This window comes from Jaculus jaculus, chromosome 1 (assembly GCF_020740685.1).
Source record: "Jaculus jaculus isolate mJacJac1 chromosome 1, mJacJac1.mat.Y.cur, whole genome shotgun sequence".
In the NCBI taxonomy this organism is placed as follows: domain Eukaryota; kingdom Metazoa; phylum Chordata; class Mammalia; order Rodentia; family Dipodidae; genus Jaculus; species Jaculus jaculus.
In genome coordinates, this window is record NC_059102.1 from 103,823,040 (window position 1) to 103,836,988 (window position 13,949).

Here is a 13,949-nt window from a genome sequence, read left to right on the forward strand (position 1 = left end):
ACTCGCGGTATTTGAGAACGTTTTCGAGAAAAGGGTAAAGGGGGCCTGTGCATATGTACACATAATTGCCACACGCCTCACGACAGTCCCTTTCTCGCCTCCTGAAAGCATGGGGTTCGGGGTAAGCACGTTCCATGCAGTCCTGGAGCTGCTGGCCGCCCGGCTAGTGGGGGGGGCAGCGGCTGCCGCAGCGCTAGCGGGGGGCCGCACGGGACAGCTGCGCCCGCAGCGCGCGTCCGGGCACGGCCGGGAACGGCCCGGGTCTTTGTGAAGGTTCGCGTGGACACTCGGGCGGGAAGGGTGAACCGAAGGGTGTCCCGGTGCCAGGCTCGTGAGCCTGGAGAGCTGGCCTGGACGGCTGGCAGGTCGGCTAGGGGAGTCCTTTCTGCCAACCCCGCGGCCAGGGCTGGAGAGCCCGCACCGGCCGCGCTGCGGGGCCGCCGGGCGCTGACCTTGCCCCGCGCCGCAGTGCCACGCGCGCCGCCCTCCCGCGCCCCGCGCCCCGCGACCCGCGCCCCGCGCCCGGGGTCCGCTGAGCAGCGCAGCGCCGCGCCCGAGGCTCGGCGGGGCGGGGCCGGAGGGGCGGGGCGGGGCGGGACGGGCGCACGCGCTGCTGCCGCGCGCTGCGGGTGGGCGTGCTCGGGGCGCGCGCGCCGCCGCCGCCGCCGCCTCGCAGTGCCGCCCGCTCCCTCCCCGCGCTCGGCCCTGCACGTCGGCTCCCGAGCGGCCGTGGGCTGCGCGGGCCCGCGCTGTGAAGAGTCCGCCAGCCTCCGACCCGCGCCCCGCACGCGGACTGTCCCGGTAAGCAGGGCAGGCGTGCTTGGGGCGGTGGGACCTGGCCGTCGCCGTACGGAGCGGGGCTGCAGTCCTGGACGGTCCTCGGGACTCTGGGGCGCTGCTTGTGGGAGACACGCGCGCGGGTCCCCCGTGAGCCGAGGCATCCCGAGCGCCGGTGTGTCCGTCTAACCCCGCAGGACGGTCCTGGGGACCGTGCAGGGAGCTGCGCCCCCACGCCCCACCCAGGGAGAGCCCCGCGTGACGGGAGCCGCCCCAGGGCGCCCTGCACCGGGTGTCATGCGGAGTCCCGTGCGGAGGGCGCCGTCCCTGCGGAGGCCTTCAGGGTAACTAGAGCAAGCGAGCGAGCTGCAGAGTGTGGTCGCTGGAGTTGGCTCTAGGGAAGACCATTCGGGAACACGGGAGAGCCTTGGGGACCCTTCCCGGTGGTGATGGTGGACCCTCAAGAGGACCTCCTTAGCCTGTGCTGCCCAAAATGAACCCCTCCCCCTCTTCACTGGAGAAATGAAGTCTGAGAGAGGCACCATAGATTCAAGGACTCTGGCCTTGACCTCCTGCAGCGCTGTGTGTCCCCACTTGCCATCCCCCTTACTACGTGGTAGAGAGCAGTGAGGACTTGGGGGGGCTGTGCCTTTGTTCATTTCCTACTCCCACCTCCCCTCCTTAACAATTTCTCTTCTGCTTGACGGCCCAGTTGGCTTCAAACTGGACTTGAGGGGTGGCAGAAACAGCTCCTAAGAACACAGGGCCCAAGGGAGAGGAGGATCAGTGAGGCCTGTGATTCACCGATCTGAGCCCCTGGCCTTGACTGTACAGAAGCAGTAAGATCAAGTGGAGTGACTGACTTTGGCATGCCCTGAAGAGAAAATCCTTTAGAGGAAAGAATAAGAGAAATAAAGGATTTTTGAGCACTAATGTGCCAGGCACTGTGCTAGGTATGTTTAAACATCTTACATAAGCATTTCAACAGCTCAGAAAATTACCCTCTTAAATATTAGGTACTTGAGATTCAGGTTTAATGATCTGCCTAAGATCCCAAACCTTAGAATGATGAACTCTTACTCTTCGCTTTTTTTTTTGGGGGGGGGGGGTTGGTTTTACGAGGTAGGGTCTCACCCTAGCCCAGGCTGAGCTGGAATTTCACTATGTCGTCTCAGGGTGGCCTCAAACTCACAGTGATCCTCCTACCTCTGCCTCCCAAGTGCTTGGATGAAAGGCATGCGCCACCATGCCCGTCTCTTTTCTTTGATTTTATCAAGGTATCAAGGAGAGACAGAGGATAGAATGGACATTTGCTAATAAGGTGCACTCAAGTGTCAAGCATGGGGTTTTGCGGTAGTCTGTGTGCGGTGAATGGGATGCTTCAACCAACGGACGAGGACAGTTTGAGCGGACACGAGACTGTAGGGACCCACCCTTGCCTCCCCACTTGTCAGTGTGTAGCAGCTTCACTGGGAGTCCATTGCAGCGATGCCTGGGGGTGGCTCAAGGCCTTACTGAATACGGAAGAGGCCTCTGGTATAGTAGTCTTTGACAGGGCTTGCTTGGGGAAACCAGAGGGACCCTTCCAAAGATGGGCTCCCCTGAGGCCATCCGACCTGCTGCAGAACCTTTGAGGGCAAGAAAGGAGAGGCACTATCACCGTTCAGAAAGTATCACCCACACTGTCCCTGTCGCCCTCTGCATGCTGGTCCCTGAATTCTACTGGGGACACTGCCCAACAGTTCCTCTTCATGAAAGGCGGGGGAAGGTGGGCCAGGAGAGCTGAGAGAGGTTTATTATTGGCTGGGGAGAGGAAAGCGTGTGCACCTATGTAGTGATGCCCCTTGTTCCACCCTCAGCACTTTCACCCCAGCCGAATTCTAAGGGTTTAAACTTTGGGCTCAAAGATAAACTCTGGTTTCTTGTCCAAAAACGATTGGTGAGCGGGCCAAGCAATGGGAGTTACCACAGGGCCATTCTGGAAAAGTTTTCCTACTCACCTTTCTCCCTTTTTTAGCACTGCCAAACCTAATACCATCCACCTTTTATAAAACTAACTTCTCACACCCGGAATCCCAGCACGTGAGAACTTGAGGCAGGGAGATCTCTGCAAATTCAAGGCCAGCCTGTGCTACAAAGTGAGACTCTTGTCTAAAGAGAAAGAAAACCCTGGCTTTCTGTTACGTGGCACATTCTAGACCAGCCTATGCCACATTAAAACCCTATCCATAACTAAATAAGTAAGTAAACAAATACATATTTAAACATGCTTTTTGGGGGGAGGACTTCTGAGATTACATAGCAAGACCAAGCTAGTGAGGAAACAGAAGAACCTAGTTGACCAGTCGTTAGGTGAGTTTGTTCTAGGCGGCTCCTTGAAGGGTGGGTGTGATGGCCCCTTGAAGGGTGGGTGTGGTACCTCATGCACAGCTTGAGGAAATAAATTCTGACAGAGGTTCATCTTGGTTAGTACCTCCTCATTATAGAGCTATTTATCATCTCTTTTCAATTCAAATACCTCTCATCAGTTCAACAGAACAAAGTAAACAGAGGTCTATATTGGTTTTAAAGAAAACCAGGACTCAAGCCTGCAAAGATGACAGAGCTTTGCTGTAACTCAGGGATTTCTCATTAGCGTTTTCTTCCTAAATTATTCTTTTAATCAGGGATCCTTTGTATTGTACCCCCTTTGGTAACTCTGGGGAAAAAATACCTTATTGATCCTAGTGCTCCCCAAATCTTTGAACATTGGGTACCATCTTCCACACTGGATAAATATTAAATTTTCAAAACTCCTAAAAACAGTGCTTAACTCTCCTGTAATCAAAACTGGAATATGAAAATCAAATCATTCCAGAATGTGTGTAATGGATGTTACCAGGTGACCTTAATGTTCTCAAAAAATGTGTTTCTCCAAAGGAAGAGGAGGATGGCTCACTTGGTTTTATTTGCATATGTATTAATATTCATGGACTTCTCAGCCTTTGACCTTCAGTCTATTCTCTGACCATGTCCTTATGATATTCTTCCAAAATTCGCCAAACTTTTTTTTAAAAAATTGTTTATTTTATTTATTTGAGAGCAACAGAGAAAGAAAGGCGGGGGGTGGGGGGGATGGAGAGAGAATGGGTGCACCAGGGCCTCCAGCCACAGCACACGAACTCCAGATGCATGTGCCACCTTGTGCCTCTAGCTTACATGGGTCCTGGGGAATCGAACTTCAAACCAGGGTCCTTAGGCTTCAAGCACTTGACTGCTAAGCCTTCTCTCCAGCCCCTCACCATATTTTTAAAGGTGTTGAAATGGGGCTGGAGAGAGGACTTAGTGGTTAAGCGCTTGCCTGAGAAGCCTAAGGACGCCAGTTCAAGGCTCATTCCCCCAGGACTCACGTTAGCCAGATGCACAAGGGGGTGCACGCATCTGGAGTTCATTCTCAGTGGATGGAAGCCCTGGCGCACCCATTCTCCCTTCCTCCATCTCTCTCTGCCTCTTTCTCTCTGTGGCGCTCTCAAATAAACAAAAATTAACAAAAAAAAAAATTTCTAAGTGTTTCCTTTTTCTGGAACATGGACATCAAAACCTTCCCAGGCCCATTTCCTAAAGCCCTTGCCTTTTTCCCAGTATACCTTTTCCTACAGATAATACCCCATCTCTTTAGCTACAGAACATATTATCTTTCAGAGTCACATGCTTGTCTCCAGCAATGCTGCTTGATTTTGTGAATTTATTTCTTCATTTCTGATGGGAATATCATTATATACTCCACCCTTCAATCTTAATGACCAAGGTCTGACCAGAATTTCCTACCAGCTTTGGACCTAGAAACGTAGACTGTCAGTATCCAGCTGGAGACCCGATTGGGTGTCTCTACACGTCCTCCACCCACCTTCCAGCAATACCCTCGGAGACCCACTTCCATACTAAGTGCTACTTACTTGCCAGAATATGCTGTGTGATATGAGCATTATTGACCTTGAAGAGTTCATAGAGAAGTAGTGTGCATTTCTCTACTTATTTACTATAAAGGGCCGGAGAAGTAATGGGAAAAATAGGTTAGTGAGTATTTACAGCAGTCATTGTAGAGTATGCCTTTTCTCGGGCGTAACTGCTAGCTGCTACTCTGCCTCTTCAGGTAGCCACATTCTAGCTCCACTAATCCAAGTTACTTTTGCCCAAACGCTGTGAATGAATGTGCTTTCTTGTGATAATAATACAGTTATGTATTTGGATAGCAAATTACAGGTTCCAAAGCCCTTTCATATATATCATCTCTATTAGGTTTTTGAAAAATGTTTCACATCACTATGGTATTCACACCAAAAGAGCATTAAGTAAATGAGCAGGAAGATTTTTTACATCTGTATCTATGTGGAATGTATGTGCATGCATGTATGCATGTTCATATGTGTGGGGGTGCGCCTGCATGTGGCAGCCAGAGGTTGAGGGTGAGTGCCTTCCTCAGTTGTTCTGCATTTGTTTTCTGAGACAGGGTCTCTTACTAAACATGCAGCTCACCAATTGAGCTAGACCAGCTGGCCAGCAAGCCTTTGAGATCCCCCTGTCTCTACTTTCCCCCAGTTTAGATGACAGGTGCACACCACCACACCCAGCTTTTCAAACTCCAGCCCACACACTTGCATCACAAGGACTTTACCAACTGACACATCTCCCAGCCCCCATCCTCTCTTTTTTAATTTTATTTTTATTTTTATTTATTTATTTGAGAGTGACAGAGAAAGAGGCAGAGAGAGAGAGAGAGGATGGGCGCGCCAGGGCTTCCAGCCACTGCAAACAAACTCCAGATGCGTGCGCCCCCTTGTGCATCTGGCTAACGCGGGTCCTGGGGAATCGAGCCTCAAACTGGGGTCCTTAGGCTTCACAGGCAAGTGCTTAACCGCTATGCCATCTCTCCAGGCCCCCATCCTCTTTTTGTGTTTGTATGTTTCCTCTTGCAGATCACCAGTCTCTGATAAACAAAGCCCCAATGATTCACTACACTCACTGGCCAGCACTGGGCCTTATTGGAACTGTCCCTCTTCTTAACCTCAGAAAAAAAGCTAACTCTCTGAGGGTCTTTTTTTTATTATTATTCCTCCTTACAATTCAAATGAATATTCCTTTTTAAACAATATTTTAAGCATACTACCTCAAACTAGTTCTTTGGGCTGATGCTAATTCATATGTAAGGGCAGATTTCCTCGCCTATTTCTATCTAGCACCCAGGCTGCCTTTGTATCCTCTAAGTCATGGTGGAGTCCCCATATAGCTCCATGGTTGGCATGGGTTTCTACCTCTTCCTGGAATGCTTTTTTTTTTTTTTTTTTTCTCTTATCCACTGGGTTAACTCCCACTCCTATTCAAAATTTAGCTCAAGCAACACTTTTTTTTTTCAAATCCTACATTTATGCCCCCTACACATGCACATACTCACTGAATTCTCACAGGCTGAGTGAGAGTCCATTTGTTCACCCCACCAACAATTATTAGCACCTTATTTGTACCTAATACATAGTAGGCTGCACCCAGAAACTGTTTATACAATCAGCAAATGAGGAAATTGTGATAATTAAAGTGAAATAACTGCATAAACGGAGCTGAATCTGTGCTTTGGAGACCTAGGGGCAGAAAACAGGGAGTGCCTCTCCATCTTGCTGAAAACATTGCTTGCTAAGTGCAGTCGCACCGTCCAATCACTGGTAGCGTGATCTTCCTCAACTGTGGCCCTGCCTCTGTGGGAAGTCAGCCCTGTAGCTTTTAATGAAGACTCAGCCCAGGCCCCCAGAGGCTAAAGATCATGCCACAGTTTTGTTCTCATGCACATTAGAGCTTGGTGAGCTTTCAGTAAATATTAAACAGCAACAAAACATCTTTCATGCCTCATAGTCTTGAGGCCAGCAGACAGTTTTACTCAAGCTTTAGCCTATCTGCCTCTTGCAAACTCCAGAAAATCCTTCGGCAGCTTAGGGTGACTGCCTTCCTAGGTCAGCAGAAGTGCATGGAAGGAGAAGGGGAGATAGACCTCCACAGTTTTCTGCCAGGCAACAGAATGGCTATTGGGAAACAGGCTCCAGGAGCACTGTGGTGAATGAAGCACTGGATTTGAGCAGCAGCAGTCAGTCTGTGGAGAACATCTGGCCCACTTGGGGCTTGAGTTTCTTCAAAGATCCACAGAGGGTAAGGGAACTCTTTTTGATGGTTTTTCTTTAAAGTCTCCAGGTTGTTCCTGATAGGCATATTGAATTCAGGGTTCTATGTTAAGTGTGTGGCTTTACCTAAGGCTCTTAAGGCAATCCTTCAGATACCCACTTCCAGGAGCAAGTTGTTGACCACTTTAAAATTTTTCATTCACATGTACGCACAGGTACTATTCTTGCTAAATTTCTCCAGGTCAAACCCAGGATAGAGAAGATGCATTTCTAAGCTTCCTGCTTTTGCCCTTAGGGCAAGCTACCCTCCTGTGGGCCAGGTGTGATCTGCAGGTACATAGCATAACTACAGAAGACTTTGGTGATGTTGGTATCTCTTGTCTTATCATTGTGCTTGTGAAAAAAAAAAAAATCTGGCTAAATTAAAAAAAAACTTCATGTCTCTTATCCGTAGAGATATTATTAGTTACTACCCTTTGCAGTCAGAGAAATCATCCGTAATTACTGCTTGGTACTTGGGAGCCCTGGTTCACCATTCAGGCTCCACCTCTCGGGAGGCAGAATTGCTGACTGCAGAATTTCTAGAATTGAGTTCCAAAGACTTGATTTTATCAAGTCATTGGCCAACTTTACTTTATTAAAAATTTTGCTGTGTTTTTATGGTGCTAGTGATTAAACCTAGGACCTTATGTAGGATAGAGTGCTCTGCCACTGACCTCCCTAGACCTCATTTCAATTTTTATTTTGAGATATCCTCTTTCAAAACATCCCAGACTAGCCTTGAACTCTTTAGCCCTCTTGCCCTAGCCTTCCAAGTAGCAGAAACTACAGGCCTACATTACCAGACCAAATTTGATGAAGAGAACAGGTACTGATAGAGTGATCTTGAACTTCTTGTTTTGCTTAGTCGTCTTTGTGATGTTCACCTAGCAGATTTCTGGGACATAAGCTCTGTGGAAGGTACCTACACATTTCTTCCTATTGTTCTCTTCTCCACAAACTCAACCCATTTTTTTTTTTTTTATTTTTAGTTTTATTAAGGGAAGCGCTTACTCTGTAGCACAGGCTGGCCAGGAATTTACTATGAAGTCCAGACTGGCTTTGATCTCACAGTGTTCCTCCTGCTTCTGCCTCCCAAGGCCTGGGGTGATAAGCTGTACGCCGCAGCACATGCCTTCAACCCATTCTCCTCCCAATTAATCAATTAGTTTCCATTCTCCTGTCTCCTTTTTCCCACTTAGAGGTTTTCTTTGTCTTATTCCTGTCTAGTAAAATCTTCATAACCTCCAGAAAATCCCTTTTAGTTGCTTTTGAGCTGTCATTCCCATCGAGAGTCAGATTCAAGTGAGCAAACGTATTTTACATGTAGCATAGTGAACGAGGAAACTCGTTTCTATTAGGAGGTCACTCCTCAGGCTCTCCACAGCCAAGAATCTTTGTAGAGAGTACCTGGGAAGACAGGTTCCCTAGCTGCCTTCCTCTTCTTTACTTCTCTGCCAGCTCCTGCTGTGGAGCCAAACCTCCTTCTGACTCCCACTACTTTGCCCTTATAAATAATCCTATTGCATTCTAAGCAGGTGCTCTGCAGAATATGGGTGTGTCTTCTGAAAGTGCATGTGCACGCGCGCACGCGCGCGCACACACACACACACACACACACATTCTAAGCTGCCCACATATGTCTTACTGCCTGACAAACACATCTAAACAGCCTTCTCTCAGAAGGAAGGAAGTGGGGGGAAGGAGATAGATAGATGGATGGATGGATGCTGGTTGCCATTTTCATTTTTTCCAGTTCATATAGTCAGGTGGCTATAGTTGTCTCACTATTATTTTCCACCACCCGCTTCTATTCTAAAGGATTTTTTTTTCAAGCCTTCCCTATATACCACAAATTCTTGATAATCACATCATTCTTGAGACATCCTTTTATCACCTTTGCTTTTTTGATGGGAGGGAAAATAGCCGAGTTCTATCTCCAGGCTTAGAAGTAGTCATCAAGAATAATTTGTGGGATCTTTGCAACTTAATTTCCTTCTAACTTGTTCTTCTTGGAAGGACTTCTTCTAGCACAAGAGAGGCCAACATTTTCTCACCAGGCATTTGTTTTTACCCATCATTAATCAGTACCACTTGTTTCTCTAGAAATTAGAGCTGATTGTGTTAATTTCTCAGACACCACAGGTGTACATCTGTGCTACTTCAACGCACTCACTTTTAATCAAGGTATCTCTTCTGTACAGATTCAGTCCTCTTCATTAAGCATTAAAAGATTTAGCCTTATTCTTGCTGGGCGTGGTGGTGCACGCCTTTAATCCCAGCACTCGGGAGGCAGAGGTAGGAGGATTGCTGTGAGTTCAAGGCTAGCCTGAGACAGTAAATTCCAGGTCAGTTTAGGCTAGAGTGAGACCCTACCTTGAAAAATGAATATATATATATATTTAGCCCTATTCTTAAGGCTTAATTCTGTTTTGTCCTCAGGTTATGGTCAAGTCACCATGTCATTTCAAATAATGGAGATAACAAAAAAAAAAAAGATGACATGGGGGCTTGTTTGGATTTTTGATAGTTTCTTTTTAATGGTTCCACTCTACATTTTCTGCCCTTGGAGGCATAAAGTAGTCTAGAAAGTTGAACCATCTCAAGCAAAAGGAATATCAGTACTCAAAGAGCCTTGGAGAGTACTAAAAAGTGTTTTTTGTTTATTTTTTACGTTTATTTGTTTTGCTAGTGGATGTCACCGTCCATCTTCATTAAAAAAAAAAAATACTTTAAGAGGTGGGCATGGTTGTGCACACCTTTAATCCCAGCACTTGGGAGGCAGAGGTAGGAGGATCACCCTGAGTTCAAGGCCACCCTGAGTATACAGAGTGAATTCTAGGTCAGCCTGAGGTAGAGTAAGACCCTACCTCAGAAAAAAAAATTAAGAATAAACTTCCTGGGCTAGAGAGATGGCTTAACAGTTAAGGTACTTGCCTACAAAGCCTAAGGACCCAGGTTCAATTCCCCAAGACCCATGTAAGCCAGATATACAAAGTGACACAGGCGTACAAGGTCACACATGTGCGCAAGGGGATGAACACATCTGGAGTTCTATTTCAGTGACTGGAGGCCCTGGCATGCCAATTTCCTCTCTCTCACTCACTCTCATTCTCTCTCTTATTAAAAAAAAAAAAAATTTTAAGGCCAGTCTGTTGGGCTTGCCTCAAAAAAAGAATAAACTTCCAAAAGTGTTGCAATGACATCACTAACAATTGAGCTAGCTTAATTGTAATTCTTGGTATCTTTACAGAGAATAAGTCTTATCCTTAAAGTGAGTGATGGTTGGAGGGAATAGAACTGAAGTGTGCTGGGAAGCATCTGTGGATCATGTTACATACTGCTAATGAGTCAGTTCACTTAATAGAGTAACCCTTCTAAGTGGATGAACTTTGTGATATCTCGTATTACATCATCTGAAAAAGCCAAAAACAAAAGGGCTGGAGAGTGCTTAATGGTCAAGACACTTGCCTGCAAAGCCAAAAGACCCAGATTCAATTCCCCAGGATCCACATAAGCCAGATGCACAAAATGGCCCATGCATCTGGAGTTTGCAGTGGCTGGAGGTCCTGGCACACTCATTCTCATTCTCTCTCTCTCTGTCTGTCTCTTAAAAAAAAATAGGGCTGGATGGGCTGGAGAGATGGCTTAGTGGTTAAGCGCCTGCCTGTGAAGCCTAAGGACCCCGGTTCAAGGCTCAGTTCCCCAGGTCCCACGTTAGCCAGATGCACAAGGGGCGCATGCGTCTGGAGTTCGTTTGCAGAGGCTGGAAGCCCTGGCGCGCCCATTCTCTCTCTCTCCCTCTATCTGTCTTTCTCTCTGTGTCTGTCGCTCTCAAATAAATAAATTAAAAATAAAAATAAAAAAATTTTAAAAAAATAGGGCTGGAGAGTTTGCTCAGTAGTTAAGGCACTTGCCTGCAAAGCCTAACCACCTGGGTTCAGTTCCCCAATACTCACATAAAGCCAGATGTGTATAGTAGTGCATGCAACTGAAGTTCGCTTGCAGCAGCTGGAGGACCTGGCACACCCATTTTCTCTGTCTCTCTTCTCCTCTCCCCTCCCCTCCTCTCCTCTCTTCTCCCCTCCCCTCCCCTCCCCTTCCCCCTCTCTCTTTGCAAATAATAAATAACATTTTAAAAACTAAAAATTTTTCAAACCAAAAAAAAAAAAAAAAAAGCTGGGCATGGTGGCACATGCCTTTAATCATCCCAGTACTGGAGAGGTAGAGGTAGGAGGATCACCATGAGTTCAAGGCCACTCTGAGACTCCATAGTGAATTCCAGGTCAGCCTGGGCTACAGTGAGACCCTACCTCGAAAAACAAAACAACATACTATTGCTTTTATTCCAGAGAGTCTTCTTGGAAAGGTGAGTTTACTATGTTGATTCCAGATCTCCAAATAAGTGTTTCTGAACTTTGTTTTCAACCCTTGTCTTCTTTCTGTTAAACATAAGAGGTATGGGCTGGAGATGTGGCTTAGAGTTTAGGATCACTTCCTGTGCAGGCATGAGGGCCTGAGAAAGCTCAAGTTGGATCCTTAGCACCCACATAAACAGCTAAGCATGGCCACATTTCTGTAAACCCAGTCCCATCGGGGAGCAGAGACCTGAGAATTAGCTCATCAAAAAATATGGCAGGCTTTGGGCTGAAGAGATGGCTCAGCAGTTAGGGCACTTGCTTGCAAAGCCTGGGTTTGATACCCCAGTACCCACATGAGCCAGATGCACAAAGTGACACATACATCTGGGATTCATTTGCAGTGGCAAGAGGGCCTGATGTGTCCATTCTCTCTCTGTGTCTGTCTGTCTCCCCCTCCCGCTCCCTCTGTTTCTCTGTGTGCTTGCAAATAAATAAATGAATATTCAAAAACAATGGCAAGTTCCAGGATCAGCAAGAGACTTCTGTTCAAATAAGAAAGGAAGAGTGAAGGAACGGAACACCTGATGTTCTGCTCCTGACACTGCAGGCGAGTGCACTCTGCATGGCCAAGCCCATGGACCACCAAATGGGCACAAATACATGCATTCACCATACACACATACAACAATTACACACCCAACCAAAAAAAAAAAAAAAAAAAAAAAGTCTTATGGCTGTTCCCTAAAACTTCTGACACAGCTTCTAAGAGGCTGCTCCTGCCTATTTGGAGAGCTAATATGTTCTGTATATCCCCAGAAACTAAGTGGGTAAACAGACTATAAGACACACTTGAGTAGCTGTTCATCTTTCACACTAGTCCAAGGTAGAGGTTTCTTCACATCTCTGTGTTCATAGCTAAGCACCTTTAAGTCAACAGTAAAAGTCCTATAGGAGCTGGAGCGATGGCTTGGCAGTTAAGGTGCTTCCCTGCAAAGCCTAAGGACCCAGTTTTGCTTACCAAGTACCCACATAAGCCAGATGCACAAGGTGGTGCATGTGTCTGGAGTTCATTTGCAGTGGCTGGAGGCCCTGGCGCGCCCATTTCTCTCTCTCTGTCTCCCCCTTCCACCTCTGCTTCTGCCCCTGCCTCTTTCACTCTCAAATAAATAAATAAAATACTTTTTAAAGAGAGACTGATTGAGAGGGGGAGGGAATATGATGGAGAATGGAGTTACAAAGGGGAAAGTGGGGGGAGGGAGGGCATTACCATGGGATATTGTTTACAATCATGGAAGTTGTTAATAATAAAAATAAAAAATATAAAAAAATATTTTTAAAAAGAAAAAGTGCTATAGAGTGCCTTTAGTATGCCCAGGGTATATTTGTGTGTGTGTGTATAGTATGTGTGGTGTGTTAGTTTGTGTGGCATGTGTACATGTGTTGTATATGTGTTGGTGTGGCACCCTGTGAGCTCGTCTGCTGCAGTCAGAGGAGATGTATTTTCCCACATTACTCATCCAACTATTTTTTTTTCTTTGCAACAGAGTCTATTACTGAATCTGGAGCATACTGTTAACCCCTGTGATTCTCCAGTCTCTGCTCCCCACAGAACTCGGGTTACAGGTGCATGTGGCCATACCCAACTATTTACCTGGGTTCTGGAAATTTAAACTCAGATCAACTCAGGCCCTCATACTTGTGCAGGAAGTACATTTAACTGCTGAGCCATCTCTCCAGCCCTTTAAGAAAACTCTTATTGACAATTTTCATACATGTACATGGTATATTTTGATCATAAACCCCCTCCCGGTGCTTTGTTTCATTCCATCTCCCCACCCCAGCCCCTTCCACTGAGCCTCTTTTTTTTTTTTTGCTAGTCCTGCTTCAAAAGGAGATTCCTAGGCTGAAGAGATGGCCTAATAGTTAAGGCACTTGCCCATGAAGCCCGAGGACCCAAGTTCGATTCCTTAGTACCTACATAAGCCAGATGCACAAGATGACACATGCATCTGGAGTTCGCTTGCGTGGCTAGAGGCCCTAGTGTACCAATATTCATTCATTCATATTCTTTCTCCAAAAAAAAAGAGATTCCTAGCTGGGTGTGGTGGCGCACGCCTTTAATCCCAACACTTGGGAGGCAGAGGTTGAAGGATCACTGTGAGCTCGAGGTCACCCAGAGACTCCATAGTGAATTCCAGGTCAGCGTGGGCCAGAGTGAGACCCTACCTTGAAAAAACAAACAAACAAAAAAAAAAAGATTCCTTGTTTTGAAAAAAATTATTTATTTGAGAGAGAGAGTAAATATGGGCACTCCAGGGACCCCTACCACTTCAAACTAGACACATGTGCCACTTTATGCATCTGACTTTACATGGGTAAATGGGTAATTAAACTCAGGCCGTCAGGCTTTGCAAGCAAGCACGTTTAACTGCTGAGCCATCTCTCCAGCCTAAAAGTAGATTATTTAATTAATGAACATACAGTTCTCAAAAAAGTTCAAATGAAGTTGTGTGTGGTGGCACACGCCTTTAATCCCAGCACTCGGAAGGTAGAGGTAGGAGGATTGCCATGAGTTGGAGGTCACCCTGAGACTGTATAGTGAACTTCAGGTCAGGTCATCCTGGAC

At 46.7% G+C, this 13,949-nt stretch overlaps 1 protein-coding gene across 2 annotated transcripts in view; it reads left to right on the top strand.

Moving 5' to 3' along the window:
- Positions 1-712: 712 nt before the first annotated feature.
- Phf24 (PHD finger protein 24) overlaps positions 713-13,949 on the top strand; it is a 30,764-nt gene continuing 17,527 nt past the window's right edge. Inside the window, exon 1 of one of the 2 annotated variants that reach the window (XM_045141680.1) lies at positions 713-801. The gene's annotated coding sequence lies outside the window, so the exon portion shown is untranslated. Of the gene's footprint in view, positions 802-6,796; positions 6,952-13,949 lie in introns of those variants that run through there. The other variant, XM_004658352.2, reaches the window with a different exon arrangement.